At 50.0% G+C, this 9,075-nt stretch overlaps 2 non-coding genes across 2 annotated transcripts; both read right to left on the reverse strand.

The window, feature by feature from the left end:
- Nucleotides 1-2,640: 2,640 nt before the first annotated feature.
- On the reverse strand, nucleotides 2,641-2,712 carry TRNAC-GCA. The gene has a single exon. It is a non-coding gene; the product is annotated as a tRNA-Cys (tRNA).
- Nucleotides 2,713-8,550: 5,838 nt separating this feature from the next.
- TRNAT-AGU lies at nucleotides 8,551-8,624 on the reverse strand. The gene has a single exon. It is a non-coding gene; the product is annotated as a tRNA-Thr (tRNA).
- Between the last annotated feature and the right edge of the window lie 451 nt (nucleotides 8,625-9,075).

Raw genomic sequence — 9,075 nt, forward strand, 5'->3', positions numbered from 1 at the left:
TGAATCTTGCTCCCAGGAAGGGTGTAATTTTAGGAGCAGTTTCCAAATAGTGCAATTAACCAGCCAGAAGGGACAGCAGGTATCGGTGTAGGAGCTATTGAAATAATCACAGCAAAGTAGTTCAGGGAAACTGTTATTAATGAAGTGTGAGTGAAAGGTGAGAAGCTGATGGTGTCAGTGTCACACTAGAGGGCGCTGAGATGGTTTTAAATTTGTCATCCAAACCCAGCCACCACCTAGCACATGGTTTAAACTCTTCTTCTCTTACCGTTGCTTCTTATCAGAGAAGGGGAGAGAGCAAACGAGCAATAGAAACAGAGACCTAGTGACCGGAGCAAACATTTCTTTGCTCCTTGCTTGGCTCTGTCAGTTATTTGGGTACAAACTCACCCCCCACCCACTGTCTGTGCTGGGCTCAGTGGGCAGGAAGAGCTCAGCTGTCAGTGGGACTTGGGGAGCTCGGGACATTACTGTGAGCTGCTTGAACATTTAGGTGAAAACCACCTAAACACGGACACAAGGTCTAGGCTGCAGTAACTCATCTTGCATCTGCGGCTGTTGAAGCTACAAGGCAGAGGACTAAGTACAACATTTAAACTTATGTTTGACCTCAGAGAATAAAACAAATGTGTCTGTAGAAAGAGGGGAGTCGAGTTCAATCCCTTGTCACCATCGATGTGCAAACCAGGAACCTGTTGCTTTGCATTCCTGATGTGTCACCATCATGTGACTATTCTCATAGACTCATAGACTTTAATGTCAGAAGGGACCATTATGATCATCTAGTCTGACCTCCTGCACAACACAGGCCACAGAATATCACCCACCCACTCCTGTAACAAACCCCTGACCTATGTCTGAGTAACCTATTCTGTCTCAGTCCCTTTAATTAAAAAATTGTGTTTTTTTCATAGAAACTATATTTTCCTTGTAGAGACACAGGGGCAGATTAATCTACAAAGGGAAGGTGATTCCAAGGCAGTTCTGGAGGAGAAGGGAATGTTTTCAGCATCACTAAATTATTTTGTTGTGCTTCACAGAGAGAGAAAGAGAGAGAGAAAATAAACCTATTAATTTGAGCTACCAACACAGTTCACAGCATGAAATACAGAATTTGATGTTCAATGAGTTGTGTTCATTTACATAATATGAAAAATATGTTTTTGGCAATGCATGAAAACTTCACTGCATTGAACAACCCACTTGATCTAGTCAATGTACTACAGAATATTTAAAGAAGTTAAGAAAGATGTGCTTATAAATTAACATGCTGTGCCATTTACACATGCACAAGACACAGAAGAAACTGAAATATTTGAGCTACTAAAATTTCCATTTTCTCACAGCATTTTAGGTCTCAAGGTTGTTTTAATTTGCTTATTTTTTTGGAACTAGAAATGGGGAAAGTGTACACTGAAGTCCGTGGAATTACCGCAGTGAGGGATTAGTCACATTAGTTGTCACTAACAAAACCTTTGTTAACAGAGCGTTAACTTTGACTGTGACTATCTCTTACCTTCCAGAACATGGAGTTCAGTAAAACTCAAACTCTGGAAAAAACAGGAATACAGAGTGATGGTACATGCCCAGATAACCGTAACTCTGCCCTCTAGAAGAGAATCCGTGATAGCATATGAGAACAAGAAAAGGTTTGGGGACAAATTATAGCTACTTCCCAAGAGTTTGTTTCTTCTGTAATTAATTTATTCTGGCCCCATCAATTGATCCTGGCCTGGTGTCTGGCCGTGGAATTTACTGTTTTTATCTCAGCATATTTGTAAAGCAGTTTCTTCTTTAAAAGCTCCTTTATTCTAGGTGATACAAACAGATCACTTCCCAGCTATTTCAAGGAGATGGAATTTTCCTGACCCACAGGGAACTTAAACTAACATGCTCAAGATCACACATTCCTTAGGAGAAAACGAAGGGAAAAAAAAAAACCCACCAAACCGTTGCTGTTTCTACCCAAATGATCAATGAGACCAGAAAGTGAGACTGTGCAATTAACTGTCTGGGACTACACTGACTCTGCAGTTACTTGGATGCAGACACACCCAGCTCTACGGTTGGTAAACGTACAGAGACTCTGCTGCTGCTCATGAACTAGCAGCACATGACCTCTGAACAGCTGCCATTTGAATGCATCTGAAAGTTACAAGGAACAACGATCTGTGTTAAAGGAAGGCTGCCATTTATTACAGCCCCAGTTGATGCCGTGTGCACAAACAGAGGATTGAATGTGTAACAGGGAGTTTGGTAAATCTTGGTTATTTTATTTTTCTAAGAGGTTCCTCTCCACCCTCAGTAGAGTTTTCAGTCCCAATGGCAACTTACTTACCAAATGTAATACAGACTAGTCCATGCCTCCCAAGTGGATGTGGTTCTTGTTCTTCTGCACATTGTAGCCCATGGAGGCCAAGGACCTGCAAATGTGTCTTCATGTGCCTTTGTTTCATTGATGAAAACAAACTGACACTTAGAGGATTGCAACTGATTTCAGCTGGGGGACATGTTTGATAGGTTTTTATGCATTTGCACAGGAAAACATTGTGTGTGTTCATTCCTTTCAGGGATCTCTATTTAGTGGAGCTCCTGAGCATACTGGAAAAGAAATTATTTTTATTGAATAAACAGGCTTGAAGGGGGTACTTGGATTTGAACCAAGGACCACTTGATCTGCAGTCAAACACTCTACCACTGAGCTATACCCCCATGACACTTGTCTAGGCAAGTCCATGATCTTAAGGATTTTGAAGGATGGGCTCTGCCTCAGAGAGCTCCTTTTCTATTCCCAGACCACAGGGGTTTTAAAAATGGGGGTTAATTAAACTTTACATACACATGTAGACACCACAGCTTGCACACCCACCAACACAGCTTCCCCCACTGACATAGCTACCACCTCTCGGGGAGATGGGTTAACTGCACGGACGGGACAGCTCTCTCCCCTCCACTTAGAGCAGCTTCATTATTTATGAATAGGTGGGAAATAACCTCCTGAATGGACAGGAACCAATTTATCAGATATTGCTGTGTCTGCATTCAATATGGGTAACTGGTCATATTGGGCTGGATTAGTAGGAGCGTTGCCAGCAGATCAAGGGAAGTGATTATTCCCCTCTAGTCAGCACTGGTGAGGCCACATCTGGACCATTGCATCCAGTTCTCTCCCCCCGCCCTGACTACAGAAACAAATTGGAGAGAGTCTAGGGGAGGGCAACAAAAATGATTAGGGGGCAGGGGACTTACGAGGAGAGACTGAGGGCAGGGCCGCCCCTCTCTGTCCCCTCCCCTGAGATTCACCCTGCCCATCGCCCACACCTCTCTGCCCCTCCCCTGAGACCTGCCCTGCTCACACCTCTCTGCCCCCTCCCCTGAGACCTGCCCGGCCCATCGCCCACACCTCTCTGAGCCCTCCCCTGAGACCTGCCCTGCCCACCGCCCACATCTCTCTGCCCCTCCCCTGAGGCCCACCCTGTCCACCTCTTTCTTTGGTCATCTGTTGTTATTCCTTGAAACATCAAGGATGGAATAAAAAGTTGAGTTTATTCCAGGGTGAGGAAAGACAGGAGCCATCAACCCCCTGGCAAAGCTCAGTGCCCCAGAGAAAACCTGCCCCCTGCTATCACAATCACTGATGTACTGGGGATATGACGGGAAAGGGACTGTCTGAATGATCAAGGCAGGAAATGGACACTCTCCTCATGCTCCAGCCAGAAGGGAAAAGAGCAGGAATTCTTGCTGTTCAGCCACGGACACACTTACACAAGGGCACAGCAATGTGTGTGTGTTGTGGAGGCTGGCTTCAGGAAACAACTGGAATTGATCACTCAGTGAGAACAGAACTAGAGTGCAGTGAGGACCAAACACCCAGCAAGTAGTTGTGGCCATGTGGTTAAGGCAATGTATTAGACATCCATTGGGGTCTCCCTGTGCAGGTTCAAATCCTGCCAACTACAGAGGAAGTTGTGGTTTTTTAGTTTCAATGCAGCTGGGTCTTGTCTTACTCTAAAGCTATGTCTACATGAAAGAGTAACATGGCTTTAGTTAAAGTGTTTTAATTGAACAACTGTTGCATGTCCACCCTATGCCCCTGTGTCACCAGAGCACATCCATGCTAGCATCTCTTGGATTGCCACAGAGAGCAGTGCACTGTGGGTAGCTATCCCACTGTGCAACTGGCTGCAGGGTGCTTTGGGAAGGGTTTGCAATGCCTCACGGGCTGGTACAGCGCCACATGATGCAGGTTTCTATCCCATTGTTCCATGGGCATCCTACTAGATTGCCAGCTGCTTTTCAACTGCAATGTGCGTGGTGGGGTAGAGAGCATGTGTGTGGGGGGGAGAGACAGTGTGTGCGTTGCAGAAGAGTGAGTGTGTCGCACACTGTCTCTAAGTTCAGACAGCTGCTGGAAGCGACCAGTCCTGAGGCAGGGGACAGCCCCGACATCAGCCCCCTTCTCTCTCTAGCTCAGCTCAGCACAGCACTCTCTGTCACACACACACACACTGCTGCCTGCTTAGCTCTGTGTCAGGGGGGCTGGAACAGGGGGTTTAGAGGGCCATGGCCCCACCACTCTTTACTGGCTGTTAGGACAAATGATGGAGGGGGGGTAAGGGTGCAGTCTTGGGGAAGAGGCGTTCTGTGGGTGTGGCCTCGGGGGGACAGGTGGTGTGAGTGGGGGTCCTTAGGGAAGGGGTGTCATGGGGGTGCCACAGTTCAGACAACGGTGCCCCCCCCCACTGTAAGGAAGCTTCTGCCGCCCCTGCTCTGTGTTGGCAGAGCGGGAGAGAGCAGCACCCACGGCAGTGATTTGCTCCCTGGGGCTCCGGCAGGGGGGCTCGGGAGGTGATTTAAAGGGCCCAGGGCTCCGGCCGCTGCAGGTAGCCCTGAGCCCTTTAAATCACCAGCCTGGGGAAGCCGGGCCAGGCTGGCACAGCATACTGGCTCTTGCCGGTACCCCATACCGGAACATACCGGCTTACTTTCACCTCTGGAAGGTCCTCACGTGGATCAATAACTGGTTAAAAGACAAGAAACAAAGGGTAGGAATAAATGGTCAGTTTTCAGGATGGAAACAGGTAACTAGTGGTGTCTGTACTGGGACCAGGACAAGTCAACATATTCATAAATAATCTGCTAAACAATGAGCTGACAAAATGTGCAGATGATCCAAAACTATTGGCTTACTTCCTAGAACGAACGCTCCTTGAGTGGGGTGATCCACAGGGAGTAGCTCAAACCTCCAAAGTGCCTGGCCAGGGGCAGGACATTAGCACAGCAAGGGAGGGGTGTGGCAGTGACATCACAAAGGCCTTTTTCAGGACCTCAGACTATTGGTCAAAGGTGGTGGGGAGGTGGTGACCTCACAGAGAGATGCTGACATCAGCCAGGCAGGACAGGGGCGAGGGGCCAGGGAAACCTCAGAGACCCCTGTGGCTTTGCTTCAGCAAGTCTCCTTCTCCAGGTCTCTCTTTGAGGACTGAGAGAGTATTCGGGTTCACGGTCGTGAGCACCAGGAGGAACCTCTTTCGAGTTTTCTCCTTCTCTTTTCCTGATTTTACTAGAAAACAGCTGTCCCTGTTTAGAAGGTAAGAGCCTCCTCGAGGTTTGAAAGCTGTTCAGTCTGATCCATCTGGTGACAGTTGAATTCTAGGCATGGAAAACACGAGCTTAAGGAGGCAGAATTTTATTGCGCACCTGGGATTTTGTCCCTTAGAATCACTTCACCTTTTCCTCCATCCATCCCTTCCTCCTTTCTCTTCTTTTGTCCTTTCACCTGTTTCCCACCCAACACCAGGAGAGAGAGAGAGAGAGAGAGAGAGAGAGATGGAGGAGTGCTCTGCAGCTTCCACTGTAGGATGTCCACCCAAAAATCTGGGGCTGAAATACTGCTCGGGCAGTCAGGGCCGGGTTAGCCTTTTGTGCACCCCAGCACCAAACATATATGTGGACCCCTATGTAGTCACTGTGGGCTCCAAGTGTGGGCCTGGTGGGGCAGTGCCATTGGTGTCATAGTTAGGCACTTCCCTCCTCTAGGCCATGGCTTTAAGTACCTGAGATTCCCATCACCTGCAGAAGAGGCCACCAATTCCCCGCACCCCTCAGCTAGCACATAGTCATGCAGAAAGTGCAGCCTGGATGATTTTGGAGGCTGGGGTGCCAGGAGGTTCCCATCCCTGAGCAGCAGCCCTGCAACAACCTGTCACTTCCCCAGCTCTGCAACAAGCTCACATGCCCCCCCCCCTCCGCTGTGGGACCAGGACCCTGTGCAAGATAAGATTGTCCTACATAAATGAGGAAAATTGAGGTGCCTCTGTTATTCTTTTGTTCCACTCTTCGTGTCCATGGGGAACTGGCCAATGCAATATCACTGTCTTCCTTTTCTACAAACCAAACTAAAACAAAATGGCAATGGCTGTTGAAAATAACAATTCCAGCCCTAGTTAGCACTGGGAAGACCACAGCATTTGTTGCTCAATTTTATCCTACTTTTTCTACAGCAAGTTACAGTGGATCAGCCTATTTGATTTGGGAGAAATGAAGTACCAGCTGCCCAAACTGAGCTTGAGGACTCCTGAATTCTGAGAGTGTTCAAATCTGGAAGGCAGGTGCTAGATTCCCTTTCTGAATATTGGATAAATCTAGAAAGGAAAAGCCAATTTCTGCTTCCATGCCTCAGACTTGGAAATCCTCCTACGTGCCTGGTACTGTATCTAAAGCTGCCCAGGTCCTCTAGTAGAGCAGAGGTGGGCAAACTATGGCCCATGGGCCATATTCAGCCCATGAGACCATCCTGCCTGGCCCTTGAGCTCCCGGCCAGGGAGGCTAGCCCCTGGCCCCTCCCCCGCTGTGTCCCCTCCCCTGCTGCTACCCTTCCATGCGGGCAGAAATCTGGGTGAAGGGTTTGCACGCTCCTGCCGAGCAGCTCCGGCCGGGCAATGCAGCTGCCAGACATGCGGCTCTGAGTGGCATGGTAAGGGGTCTGGGGCCGGGGTTGGATAAGGGCTGGGGAGTCCCGGGGGGTCTGTCAGGGTGCGAGGGTGTGGATAGGGGTCGGGGGATATGGGGTTTAGATAAGCCTGGGAGTCCCAGGGGGCCTGTCAGGGGGTGGGGATGTGGATAGGGGTCAGGGGATATGGGGTTTGGATAAGCCTGGGAGTCCCAGGGGGCCTGTCAGGGGTGGGGGTGGATCGGGGTCTGGGGATATGGGGTTTGGATAAGCCTGGGAGTCCCAGGGGGCCTGTCAGGGGGCAGGGGTGTGGATAGGGGTCGGGGATATGGGGTTTGGATAAACGTGGGAGTCCCAGGGGCCTGTCAGGGGTGGGGTGTGGATAGGGGTCAGGGCAGTCAGGGACTGAGAGCAGAGGGGTTTGGATGGGGGTGAGGTCCTGGGGGCAGTCAGGGGCAGGGGGTCCTGGGAGGGGGCAGTCAGGGGACAAGGAGCAGAGGGGGTTGGATGGGTCAGAGGTTCTGAGAGGGGCACTCAAGGGGCATGAAGTGGGAGGGGGCAGGGGCCAGGCTGTTTGGGGAGGCACAGCCTTCCCTACCCAGCCCTCCCTACAGTTTTGCAACCCCAATGTCTCCCTCAGGCCAAAAAGTTTGCCCACCCCTGTAGCAGAGCCTCCCCTCCCTTACTTTTCATTTTCACTTCTGGTGGGATCCATGTACCTCCCTCACTGGGCTTCAGACAGAGAGGGGCACTGTCCATTCAGCCCACCCAATTCCTTCTTTGGGGGGCTGCCAGGCGGGGTCATACCACATCCCTAATCCAGCCTGGGGAAGTCTCCTGAGGGTGAGATCTGGGCCAAAGCCTCCTACCCCTTGGGCACACTTGTTCCCCATTCACACTGCCAACCCCTTCTAGCAGCCAGCTCCCCATACACAGCAAGCTGCGGTGCCTGGGGTCTCAGTGCCCCCCCCCCCCCCCCGGTCCCTTTCCTGTGGATAGCTGCCAGGGAATGCTGGGAAATGTAGTTCCTTCCCTGCTCCAGGGCCGGCTCTATAGGCAGGGATCTGGCCAAGGAACTACAGCTCCCAGGGCCCCTTGCGTTCTCAGCTCCCAGGCTGGATCCCTGAGGCTCTGCTCCTGCAGCGCTGCAAGAGGGGAGGAAGTGAGTGCTATGGGCCCCGTCTGAGCTTGGGCCCGGTGCTATGGAGCCATTGGTGCCAAGGTAAATCCGGCACTGATCTCTGGGACTTTTCTCCTAACTGCTCAATTTTTCACCAGTGACAATCAAAAGGAAGGTAACAGGAGAATAGCTCTCCATTTCCTGCACGACCTGCAGAGATTGTATGGACATCCCCAGCGAATCATGAGGATGTGTGGCCCAGGCTCGTGTTGCAGCAATTGCACTCAAAGCAACTATCTTGGCAATGCCAGTCAAGGCAGCTTTTTCATCAGCTCCAGGCTTGTGACTTGAGTCTTTCCAATGCTCCTCTCCAAAGAGCCTTTTCCTTAGCAAGCAATTACTTGGGTTGCCAAGCGAAGTCTCTTCTGGCTCCTAGAAAGACAGAGGAAAAGGTGAGTAGAGAAGACAGAAGCTACACAGGCACCACTGGGAGTTGAACCCAGGATCTCCTGTTTACTAGACAGGTGCTTTAGCCAGCTAAGCCATGGTGCCTGCTGCAACAACATGAGTGCAATTGTTCCACTTGATGGTCTAAGACAACACCTTCAAATTCCAAAGTACAGATGGTCCCCATTTCCCTCAAGACTTCCAGACCTTGAAGTGTCTGGTTCTCCGTGCACAGAAAGCCACAGCTGAGTTGACAGAGGGCTTCTAACATGCGTTTCTCCCACCAGCCGCTCTGATTATATATCAGAGGGGTAGCCGTGTTAGTCTGGATCTGTAAAAAGCGACAAAGAGTCCTATGGTACCTTATAAACTAACAGATGTTTTGGAGTATAAGCTTTCATGGGTGAATACTCACTTCATCAGATGCATGTAGTGGAAATTTCCAGAGGCAGGTATAAATATGCAGGCAAGAATCAGGCTAGAGATAACGAGGTTAGTTCAATCAGGGAGGATGAGGCCCTCTTCTAGCAGTTGAGGTGTGAACACCAAGGGAGGA

This window comes from Mauremys reevesii, linkage group 12 (assembly GCF_016161935.1).
Source record: "Mauremys reevesii isolate NIE-2019 linkage group 12, ASM1616193v1, whole genome shotgun sequence".
NCBI lineage: Eukaryota > Metazoa > Chordata > Testudines > Geoemydidae > Mauremys > Mauremys reevesii.